At 37.8% G+C, this 12,847-nt stretch overlaps 1 long non-coding RNA gene across 1 annotated transcript; it reads left to right on the top strand.

Annotated features, from left to right (window-relative positions):
- Positions 3,988 to 7,346, top strand: LOC107624528. Its single transcript, XR_001616922.2, has 3 exons — positions 3,988 to 4,246; positions 4,336 to 4,571; positions 7,279 to 7,346. It is a non-coding gene; the product is annotated as an uncharacterized LOC107624528 (long non-coding RNA).

Raw genomic sequence — 12,847 nt, 5'->3', positions numbered from 1 at the left:
TAAACCTTGAGCTTCCAACCATAATCAATGGTGCACGAAATCGTGATCATTCATTCCTTGGTAACGGTGCTAAAAACTTCATGCGCACGTTCATAATTTTAGTTCTTTGTCACAACTTCGCACAACTAACCAGCAAGTGCACTGGGTCGTCCAAGTAATAAACCTTACGTGAGTAAGGGTCGATCCCACGGAGATTGTCGGCTTGAAGCAAGCTATGGTCACCTTGTAAATCTCAGTCAGGCAGATTGAATTGATAATTAAAATATAATTAAAATATAAAATAGGATAGAGATACTTATGCAATTCATTGGTGAGAGTTTCAGATAAGTGTATAGAGATGCTTTTGCGTCTATCACTACGCCCAGCACTCGCGAGTTTGAAGCTCGTCACAGCCATCCCTTCCCAGATCCTACTCGGAATACCACAGACAAGGTTTAGACTTTTCGGATCTCAAGAATGGCCGCCAATAATTCTAGCCTATACCACGAAGACTCTGATCTCATGATCAGGAGGCTAAGAGATACGCATTCAAGCTTATTTGCATGTGGAACGGAAGTGTTTGTCAGGCACGCGTTCATAAGTGAGAATGATGATGAACGTCACATAATCATCACATTCATCATGTTCTTGTGTGTGAATGGATATCTTAGAGAAGAAATAGGCTTGAGTTGAGTAGAAAAACAATAGTACTTTGCATTAATTCATGAGGAACAGCAGAGCTCCACACCTTAATCTATGGTGTGTAGAAACTCTACCGTTGAAAATATATAAGTGATGAAAGTCCAGGCATGGCCAAATGGCCAGCCTCCATAAAGGTCTAAGATAGCAAAAGACTAATCAAAGATTTCAAATACAATAGTAAAAAGTTCTATTTATACTAAACTAGTTACTAGGGTTTACAGAAATGGGTAAATGATGCAGAAATCCACTTCCGGGCCCACTTGGTGTGTGCTTGGGCTGACTAAAGCTTTCACATGTAGAGGTCTTCGTTGGAGTTAAACACCAGTTTGTAACCTATTTCTGGCGTTTAACTCTGCCTTGCAACCTGTTTCTGGCGTTTAACTCCAGAATAGGACAGAAAGCTGGCGTTAAACGCCAGTTTGTGTCCTCTAAACTCGGGCAAAGTATGAACTATTATATATTGCTGGAAAGCCCTGGATGTCTACTTTCCAACACAATTGAGAGCGCGCCATTTGGATACCTGTAACCCCATAAAATCCACTTTGAGTGCAGGAAGGTCAGAATCCAATAGCATCTGCAGTCCTTCTTCAGCCTCTGAATCAGATTTTTGCTCAAGTCCCTCAATTTCAGCCAGAAAGTACCTGAAATCACAGAAAAACACAAAAACTCATAGTAAAGTCCAGAAATGTGATTTTTAATTAAAAACTAATAAAAATATACCAAAAAATAACTAAATCATACTAAAAACTATGTAAAAACAATGCCAAAAAGCGTATAAATTATCCGCTCATCACAACACCAAACTTAAATTGTTGCTTGTCCCCAAGCAACTGAAAATCAAATAGGATAAAAAGAAGAGAATATACTATAAATTCCAAAATATCAATGAAACTTAACTCCAACTAGATGAGCGAGACTAATAGCTTTTTGCCTCTTGAATAGTTTTGGCATCTCACTTTATCCATTGAAGTTCAGAATGATTGGCATCTATAGGAACTCAGAATTCAGATAGTGTTATTGGTTCTCCTAGTTCAGTATGTTGATTCTTGAACACAGCTACTTTATGAGTCTTGGCCGTGGCCCTAAGCACTTTGTTTTCCAGCTTGCTCTTGCCTTTTGGTTTAAAGAGCTTTTGGCTTTTTCTGCTTGCTTTTTCTTTTTCTTTCTCTTTTTTTTTGCCATTTTTCTTTTCTTTTTCTTTTTTCGCAAGCTTTTGTATTCACTGCTTTTTCTTGCTTCAAGAATCAATTTTATGATTTTTCAGATTATCAAGAACATTTCTCCTTTTCATCATTCTTTCAAGAGCCAACATATTTAATATTCATAAACAACAATATCAAAAGACATATGCACTGTTCAAGCATTCATTCAGAAAGTAAAAAGAATTGTCACCACATCAAAATAATTAAACTAATTTCAAGGATGAATTCAAAATTCATGTACTTCTTGTTCTTTTGTAATTAAAGCATTTTTTATTTAAGAAAGGTGATGGATTCATAGGACATTCATAGCTTTAAGAATAGACTCTTAAATACTAATGATCATGTAATAAGACACAAACATAAAGCATAGTAAACAAAAAATAGGAAAATAAGAACAAGGAGATTAAGGAACGGGTCCACCTTAGTGAGGGTGACGTCTTCCTCTTCTTGAAGAACCAATGGTGCTCTTAAGCTCCTATATGTCTCTTCCTTGTCTTTGTTGCTCCTCCCTCATAGCTCTTTGATCTTCTCTAATCACATGGAGAATGATGGAGTGCTCTTGGTGTTCCATCCTTAGTTGTCCTATGTTGGAACTTAATTCTCCTAGGGAGGTGTTGATTTGCTCCCAATAGTTCTGTGGAGGGAAGTGCATCCCTTGAGGTATCTCAGGGATTTCATGGTGAGTAATTTTCTCATGCTCTTTTTGAGGTCCATGATCTCTTGTTTGCTCCATCCTTTTCTTGGTGATGGGCTTGTTGTAACATTCCGCATTTTTGAAAAATCTAAATATAAATAAATTGTGATTTTACCTTATTGAGTTTGAACTTTATAATTTTAGAAATTATTTTATTAGAAATAATTAAATAGATTCGGAGATAGTTTTATTTTGAATCAATTAATATTTTTAAGTAATTTTATTATAATAGAATATTTTGTATAATTTTAGTAATTGAAAAATAAGAAAGAATTGTATAATTTAATTCAAGTAACTTTTATTCTGAAAAGGTTATGATTTATTTTATTAATTTGATATCTTATTTTATAAATTAATCAATTAAGAGAAATTAAATTAGTTTTATTAATATTTAGAGTTAAGTTAATTAATATTTTTGTGTACATTCTTATAATTGGTTATTTTATATAATTTCAAATTAGAATTCAGTAATGAAGGTGTTATATAATTAAATTTAAGAAATTTCTATTATGAATAAATTATGATTTATTTTATTAGTTTGAACTCCTAGAAATTATTTTATTAGAAATGATTAGATTGATATTTATAAATACTTTAAGTTTAAGTCAATTAATATTTATGTACAATTTATATTATAGTAAATTATTTTATAAATTGAAATTAAAGTTTCAGAGATAGAAATATAATAGAGATTTGTATGATTTAATCTAGAAAATTGATATTTGAATTTAAATTGTACTTTACAAAATATAATTAACTTGTTCATTTTATAATTTAAATTAGAAATAATTGATTGAACTTAGCAATATGTTGATAAATAATGTTCCTAAATATTTTTAATAGAGTATATTTGATTCTAAAATTACTCTACTATTCAATTTTATCAAAATATCTATTCATACCTATCCTTATTATTTTATAAAATTCCTAATTTCTAACCCTAATTCCCAAATCCCAGAAATCCTAACCCTAATTTTCCCCCATTTTCCCAGCCCCTGAACGCAGCCCCCACCCACTTTCTTCCTAAACCTAACGCTGAAACGGAATCAGAGAGGGAGAGAGGGAGGAAATCAGAGTGTGATCTAAGCAGCCACCGTTCAGTCGCCAGAGCCACCGCTGGGGGGTCCTTCGCCGTCACTGTCGTCGCCATCCACGCGAGTTGCAGCATTGCGAAGTCCAACCATTGTGACCTTCGTGGAGCCCGCGTTGCTGCCACCCCGGCTGTTCCCACCGCCGCTGGGTCCGTCGCGCGTCGTCGTCTGAGGAGCCACCGCCACCGTTACTTGTTGTCCCCCTTAGGGCCGTCACCGTCGCTGGAGCCAGCCGCCTTCGTCGCCGTCCATCCTTGTCGTCGTCATCGCCGCTCTGTGGAGGCCGCAGAGAGGAGCGCGAACCAGGAGCCATAGCGCCGCCACCGCCTTCGTCGCCGCTGCTGCCAAGGTTTGTGGAAGAGAGTGTCATCATCACCGTGAGTGGAGTCCACCGTCCGAGCCGCCACTAGAGAGCGCCGCTGCTACCATGTTTACAGAAAAGAGGAGCATCGCGAGAATCAAGGGAAGAAGATGTTCTGCCTCTGCCTCTGGGTTCTGTGAGTTGCCGGAGCTCTCTGCCACCAGGAGCCAACATTCGAGCTGCCCAGGAAACAACCAATAGAACCACTACTGTTTTTGTAAGCTCTGCCCCTGTTTCTGCTTCCTTGTCCTACCAAATTGTTTCTACTTTGAAGCTTGTTTCTGAAACTGCTTGTATTGTATAAAGAGATTATTGTAAAATTACCTTGCCGCCGCCGTTACTGGAGGCAGCTGCCGGCTCTATTTGGAGATTGCTAGTGCCATTGGAGTCGCCGAGAACCAATGTTGGAGCCGCTCTTGATGATTCTGATGCTGCTACATAGGTCCCGAGCTGCTGTGTTGTTGCTAGAGGAAGGGAACTCATAGGAAAAACGTCACCGAGGCTGCTGCTTGGTTTAATTGCGTTGTTAATGCGACATTGAGGTAGGGGGTTTAAAATGATTTTAATTTAGGAATGACTACAAGGTTTATTGAATAACTGCAAATAGATTTAATATCTGTGAGTAATTGATTGACTATGTGAATATTGAATTGTGGCTGAAATTGTGATTGGAATGGTTGAGATTGTTATTTGGAATTGTTGATTAGTGATATTGATTGATTACACTTAGCCATATGTTGATAAATAATGTTCCTAAATATTTTTAATAGAGTATATTTGATTCTAAAATTACTCTGCTATTCAATTTTATCAAAATATCTATTCATACCTATCCTTATTATTTTATAAAATCCCTAATTTCTAACCCTAATTCCCAAATTGAATCAGAAACCCTAATTCTCAAAGTTTTGAGGGGTTTTGAAGGGTTGAATTTTGAATACTAAATAGATTGCTGAAAAACTGATTTTTGAAATTAAAAGGTGACTTTGGAAGTGAATCCGTTATTCAATGATAATCGAAATGATATAAGAGCAAAGGCTGAGTAAAGTATAGTAAAAGTTGTTGTTGGGACTCAATTTTGAGAAGTTTGAATTAACTATAGAACTAGTTATGCTTTTTCAAAGTTAAAATGTAAAACTTGATTTTCTGCATTATTTTTAAAGGAAGCCGGAAACTTTAAAAAACTATAACTATTTCTGTGATTATCGGAATTGCGTGGGACCAAGTCTGAATTGAGCTTGGGGATATAGGGAACTGGACTGCTGAATTTGAGACTTTTTCACTAAGTTTATGATTTATGGTGAATTTTTGAATCACGGATGTCAAAACTGGTTTTTCTGCAGAACGTTTAACGCAGCAGCAACTTGATTCCTCTATTGGAAATTCTGCAGTTGGAATTTTGAAATGGAACCAGTTTTAAATGAAACTTTGGTCTTATTACTTTAATTTCATAAAAATTTAGAATTGTTAGAGTTGTGGTTTTAAAGATTTGGATTTTCAAAGAAAGATGTTTTATGCAGTAAAAGTCAGGCTTTGTTTTCTAAGTTAGTAACTTTGAGATTTTATAATTTTTAACTCTGAAGTGATATTGAGATGCAACCAATTGGAGGTGAAAGTTGAGTATGTTTAGTATATATGATTCAAATTTCAGGGTTTTCCATGTTTTAATAAGTGAGTTATGGGACTTGGAAGAGGTTGTGTTCAATGATTTGTAAAACAGATTTCTGCAGAGGATTACCTAACTTCCAAGCTACGTAACTCCTTCATTAAAAATGGTATAACCCTAGAACCAATTTAGAAAGAAATTTGGATGAGTTATGTTTAACCACATTAATTTTTAAGGTGGTTGGATTTAATTTGGATTTTATATGAAATTTCAAATGTTGTATGGTGCTGCTGTCTTATTGATTTAAAATACTGCAGATCAGTCACGGTTTTGCTTATATTCCCGAAGCTAGAGACAACGAAAAATTATGATTTTTGATTTAATAGAAAGTTTAATCCGAGACGGTCGCATGGATTTAAAGTTTGCGTAATTCCGAGTTTATTTGATATTTTAAAAACAAAATGGAAATCAGGCTGCCAAGTTGTGTTCGTAATTATTTTGGATATGGAATTTAAGAAATAGATTTTCTATTATCAAATGTTTTTGAGAATATATTGCTGTGGCAAATGCTGAAAGAGGCTGATGAATTGTTGAGAAAGAAGGAACCCGTAAGGGTGGATAAGTCCTATTTTTAAAGGAGATTATGTCCAAATTTTATAAAAAAATATAAGGACTTGATCAAAATAAATATTTAAGGCTTATTTAATGATAATAACTTCAATGGTTCTTTTGAGAAAAGAATATTTGGTTTATGAGATTGTTGGTAGGGGCGTGGGTCTAGTCCCGCTTGCTCAGTGCGTAAACCATTATGCAGGGATGGTGGTTTTGTCCCGCCTGCAGTGAGGACGGTGGTTTTATCCCGCTCACGTATTGATAAATTGTTCAGCAAGGACGGTGGTGTGATCCCGCTTGCGTATTATTTTATGTATCCAGTAAGGATGGTGGTTTAATCCCGCTTACTGTGGAGGCAAGGATGGTGGTTTAATCCCGCTTGCGTGTTCCGGGCAAGGATGGTGGTTTAATTCCCGCTTGTCTATGGAACCTACGGATAAGGATGGTGGTCTAATCCCGCTTATCCGAGTCGGGTCTGGCAACATAACCGACACATGACCTCATGGCCAGTAGGACAGGCATGCATCATATGCATCTATGTGACATTGTTTGGGTGTGTATATTGTAATTGGTTTGCCTAAGTGAATAATTCTGTTTAACTGCTAGTTGCTATACTTGATGTAATTGCTCTTGATTGTGTTTGAACCTCATTACTTGTGTTTGTAACTGATTGGCTGGATTGTGGTAAATTGGGTGTTGATTGAGTTGTTTGGGCCTAAGGCCGTGACTGGTACGTTTGAAGTCTATTTTTGTATAAAGTATCTGACTGATTCAGCATAGACTTAATGAACCTATGACTGGGACAGGTTGGTCATTCATACAGTCTAGGAAACTTTTAAAAGTTTTACAAGAAAAATATGGATTTAGAATATTGAGTAATTAACTAATGCCTTTAAAGAAAGTTAGTTTCCTTTTAGATGTCTATGAATGCAGTTAACTATTTGCGCTTTATTCTTTACTTTCACGGCATTCTCGACCTCTACTGAGAACATGTGGTTTGGTTCTCACCCCCAAATTTTCCACCCTTTCAGCGACAGGTTTGAAGACGCAATTTGAAGCTGCGAGCGATCAATAGGCTTTCTTTATGGTTTTAATTGCTTTCATAGAGTCCCTCGCTATTGTCCTTTGAGATTTTATTTTACATAGAGGGGTAGGTTTAGTATATTGTATTTGAGTTTTTTTTGGTCTCTTTTGTATAAGAATTATTATCAATAATATTTATGTGATTATTATTATTTGTGAATGTTTGAATTATGACTTTAATGAATAAAAAAAACAAAATTTTGTGGAATTTTCTTAAAACTGAAACGCGAACTCGATACAAAGGCTCGATAATTAAGTAGTTAATACTAGAGAAGGTTACGTAATGTTCTTTCTAGTGGAAATACCCTGACTTAAGCAAGGTATTTTGCGGGACGAGACGTTACACTTGTCCTCATCAATGAGGATGTCTCCCTCTATGTCAATTCCAGCTGAATTGTAGAGGTGACAAATAAGGTGAGAAAAGGCTAACCTTGCCAAAGTGGAGGACTTGTCAGCCACCTTGTAAAGTTCTTGAGGTATAATCTCATGAACTTCCACTTCCTCCCCAATCATGATACTATGGATCATGATGGCCCGGTCTACAGTAACTTCAGACTTAAGGTTCGGTCTTCTCAATTGAACCGGCTTGCCTCTTGAGTCAACTTTCCATTGAGCTCTTTCTACACATATGTCCATGAGTACTTGGTCCAACCTTTGATCAAAGTTGACCCTTCTAGTGTAGGGGCTTGCGTTTTCTTGCATCATTGGCAAGTTGAACGCCAGCCTTACATTTTCCGGACTGAAATCTAAGTATTTCCCCCGAACCATGGTAAGCCAATTCTTTGGATTCGGGTTCACACTTTGATCATGGTTCCTAGTGATCCATGTGTTTGCCTAGAACTCTTGAACCATTATGATCCCGACTTCTTGAATGGGGTTGGTGAGAACTTCCCAACCTCTTCTTCGGATCTCATGTCGGATCTCCGGATACTCATTCTTTTTGAGCTTGAAAGGAACCTCAGGGATCACTTTCTTCTTGGCCACAACTTCATAGAAATAGTCTTGATGGACCTTTGAGATGAATCTCTCCATCTCCCATGACTCAGAGGTGGAAGCAATTGCCTTCCCTTTCCTCTTTCTTGAGGTTTCTCTAGCCTTAGGTACCATTAATGGTTATGGAAAAACAAAAAGCAATGCTTTTACCACACCAAACTTAAAATGTTTGCTCGTCCTCAAGCAAAAGAAGAAAGGAAGAAGGAAAAGAAGAAGAAAAATGGAGGAGAGGGAGAGAGGTGTGTATTCGGCCAAGGGGAGGAGGAAAGGGTTGTGTTGTGTGAAAATGAAGAAGGAATGAGGGGTTTATATAGGAGTGGGGGGGTTTAGGGTTCGGTCATGGGGTTGGGTTTGGGAGGGAAAGGAATTTGAATTTTGGAGGTAGGTGGGGTTTTTGGGGAAGAGTGGATGGATGTGAGTGGTTAAGGGTATTTGGGGAAGAGGTATGGAGGTGAATGGTGAAGGGTATTTGGGGAAGAGGGTTATGAAAAAGTGTGAAGAGGAGAGAAGAAGAGGTGGGGTAGGTAGGGATCCTGTGGGATCCACAGATCCTATGGGGTCTATAGATCCAGTGGGGTCAAGAACTTAACATCCCTGCTCCAATTAGGCGTGTAAAACGCCCTTAGCATGCATGTCTGGCGTTAAACGCTAGTTTGCTGCTTGTGTTTGGGGTTAAACGCCCAAATATAGCCTGTTTCTGGCATTTAACGCCAGGTTGATGCTTGTTTCTTGCGTTAAACGACAGCTTGGTGCTTGTTTCTGGCGTTAAACGCCAGACAGATGCTTGTTTCTAGCGTTTTAGCGCCAGAGTGCTCTTTGATGCCAGGGCATCTTGGCTAGTTTTACTAGCCATTTTTTGTATGTTTTAGGTTGGTTTCATGCATTTTCTTAGGCAATAAGTAAGTATTTGGATGAGAAAAAGAAAAACAAAGGACAAGCCCAAGGCTCTGAGCATCAATTACTAGGAAGAAAAAAGAAAGAAACAAGAACTCAAAGAGTTATTGTCCTAGTTAAATACTTGTGGTGGATTTGTGTCAAAGAGAAAGGCTTCAGCAAGTAAATCCTAAGGGGTGCTTCAACACCTAACACTTTAGACCAACTGGTTTGGGCGTATTGATTGAAAGCTTATCTAAAAAGCCGCTTTGAGACGTGACACTTAGAGTCGAGGTCAAAATCCAAAGAGAAAAATGCTAGAAAATAAGTGCTGCTTCAAGGTGATTATCTATAAAGAGACTTCCATAATATCATTTGAATGAAAGTCCTAAGATCTAAGACTTCCAAAACGTAAGGACTAATGAGCACTGGAATCCTTGTATAAGCATATAAATTGGAGTTCACCCCACTATCACTTAATCACTTCATCCACTAAAGCATCATGAGCAATTCTTCAATATATTCCAATTAAGAGAATTCTTTGTGCATAGTTCTTTTCTTGCTTGGAAACAAGCAAGATTTAAGTTTGGTGTTGTGATGCCAGGGCATCTTGGCTAGTTTTACTAGCCATTTTTTGTATGTTTTAGGTTGGTTTCATGCATTTTCTTAGGTAATAAGTAAGTATTTGGATGTAAGGAGGAAGTCACCAAGGGTGTTGCCAACTCTAGAAGGACATTGCCAACGCCAATGTGTGAAGCAATGAAGTGAGGAAGCCCTGGATGATAAGAGGCAGAGTGCACGTTGCCAACTTGGGGGAAGGAAGGCGTGTTTGCCAGCAACGCCAGCAAGCTTGGCAGCCTTGGAAGGCAATCCACGTTGCCAACGTGAGGAAGAGGAAGGCGTGTTTTCCAGCAACGCCAGCAAGCTCCAGCCCTGGAAGGAGGCATGCACGTTGCCAACTTGGGAAGCAAGGTTAGCAACGCCACTTTTGGGTTTCTTGGCAGCCTGACCTTGTCTTCTTCAAACAAAGATAACTCGAGCTACAAAGCTTCAATTGAGGTGATTCCAATGGCATTGGAAAGTAGGGATCAAGAGCTTTTCAAACATATATAGTACTACATGGTGGACACTAAATTTGAGGGAGAAACTCGGCCCGAAAGTGCATAGATGAACATGGTATCAACCTGTAGTAAGGCCAGCTAACCTCTTCATCTTCCATGGAGTATATCTTGAGCTATAGAGCTTTAAATGATGAAGTCTCAACGGAATTGGAAAGTAGACATTCATAACTTTCCAACAATATATCATAGGATGGGTTTGACATACTTTTGGAGCTTCAAAAGCTGGCTTCATTTGGAGCCTCAGAAATGAGCACGTTGCCAATGTGGGTTCTATAGGCGTGTTCAATGGCAACGTGGGAAGCAATGTTTGGAGCTAGGAAAGAGCATCGAGCATGTTGCCAACTCAAGAAAGCATTGGCATGTTTGGCAACAACGCTAGGAAGCTTTGGATGGTGAAGAATGGAGGTAGCACGTTGGCAACTTGGAAATACAAGGGAGTGTTTGCCAAAAACGCTGGTGAGCTTGGCAACCTGACCTTACCTCCTTCAATGGAGTATATCTTGAGCTACAAAGCTCCAAATGAAGTGATTTTAACGGCGTTGGAAAGTAGACATCTAGAGATTTCCAACCATATATCATAGTATGGGTTTGACATTCGTTTAAAGCTTCAAAATCGGGCTTCATTTAGAGCTTCAGAATCTGAAGGCGTTGGCAACTTGAAAATACAAAGGCGTGTTTGCCAAAAACGCCTGTGATTTTAGTAGCCTGACCATGTCCCCTTCAATGGAGTATAACTTGAGCTACAAAAATCCAATTGAGGTGCTTCCAATTGCGTTGGAAAGCTGACATTCAGAGCTTTCCAACGATATATAAGAGTCTATAGTGAAGCATAAAATTGAAGCTCAAATCATGGTTATCTTTAAGCCCCAAGAACAAGAGCAAAGACTTGGACCTCCAGGGAACTAACACACACGTTGCTAACTTGGGCTTGTGAAGGCGTTATTGCCACTAACGCCCAAGTGACCACTGGAGCTTGGTTTTGGTTCAATTAAATTACTTCAAGGTCCATCCAACCTCAAGCAAGCAAAGCCCATAAATCTCAACCAATCAAGGCCACAAGAATGATCTAGAATAGTGAATTTTCATTTTGATTGTAATTTGCTTTTAATTTCATTTCAATTTGCAATTTAGGAAAGCCTATATAAAGGCATTAGTTTCATAGAATTAGAGAGGCGAAAAAGGCTGGATACGGAGGAGACCAATTTGGAATTCTGTGAATTGGCACACTCCATTAGGAGTGGGTCTTCGGACCCCTCCCCTCAAACACTCTTCTTCCCTTCCTCTTCTTTTCTTCTTTAGTAGTAGTTTAGTTTACTTTGTAATTTTTATTTATGAATTCTTAAATTTTCAATTTCTGTTTTGAATTCTCACTCTTTATTTTCATGCACTTTAATTTCATGCAATTTAGTTTTCATTTGAGAGCAATGATCACTTAATTTCCTTTGCATTTGGGAAAGGAGCTCTGTTTCAATTTTGATTGAATTGATTTTTATTTCTCCTTCTCTTCTTCACTCTATCTTCATACTTGGATATCTATTAGAATCCTTGAAAGATAGTTTTGTTCTTCAAAGATCCTTGGATCTATTAGAATCCTATTGCGAACCTTGAGAGAGGGATCATAGGATTCAGTTTGAGCTCTCTTGGCATAATGAAGTTGATTTTGATTTAGAGTTGGTATTGTGACATGTAACCTCTCTAATATTATATTGGGGTCTTTGGATTTATGTAGTATGAGATTAGAAATCATGTTTGTTTTTCTAAGAAAGAGCTTTTGTGCTTCAAAGATTCAATCACCACCGAGAGGGGGATTTAGTCTACTTGAATTTCATGTGAGCCTCGAGAGAGGGATCATGGAATTCAATTTGAGGCTCTTCTCTCATAATCCTCTTCATCAACACACTCTTAGTTGGTACGTGACATATAACCTCTTTGAGTTGAGGTCTTGAGGGTTGTGTGGCTTTTGGATTAGAAATTGAACTTCACCTCTTCTCATGAGCAATTAGATCAAGAGATTGGCAATTGATTATATGAAGAAAAATTAAATCACCAAGAGATTGGGGTTTAATTACTCATAATCCGCCATGGATCTATCTTACATGATTGAGAAGGAGTGAGACCCATTGATTCAAGAGGAATCAACATCTCCAATCCCTTATGTTTTCCATCTTTCTTTCTGTCATTTACTTTCTAGCAATTTACGTTCATGCACTTTACTTTCTTGTACTTTTCTATTCCTTGCAATTTATTTTTCCAGTACTTTACTTTTACGTCATTTACTTTCCTTGCACTTTATTGCTTTCTTTTAATTTCTAGCCACTTACATTTATTGTTTGCTCATCACTCCAAAATGATTGTCTAACTAGAATAATCAACTAACTATTGATTGCTTAATCCGTTAATCCTCGTGGGATCGACCTCACTCTTAGTGAGTTTTATTACTTGATGCGACCCGGTATACTTGCCGGTAGTTATACGTAAAAAATAATTTTTTTTGCATATCACTCTTCCTCCAGGGTGTGCTGTTTCTAAT

The sequence above is a fragment of the Arachis ipaensis genome, chromosome B10 (genome assembly GCF_000816755.2).
Source record: "Arachis ipaensis cultivar K30076 chromosome B10, Araip1.1, whole genome shotgun sequence".
NCBI lineage: Eukaryota > Viridiplantae > Streptophyta > Magnoliopsida > Fabales > Fabaceae > Arachis > Arachis ipaensis.
Note: the sequence above shows the minus strand (reverse complement) of the source record. Positions and strands in the feature narration are given on the sequence as shown.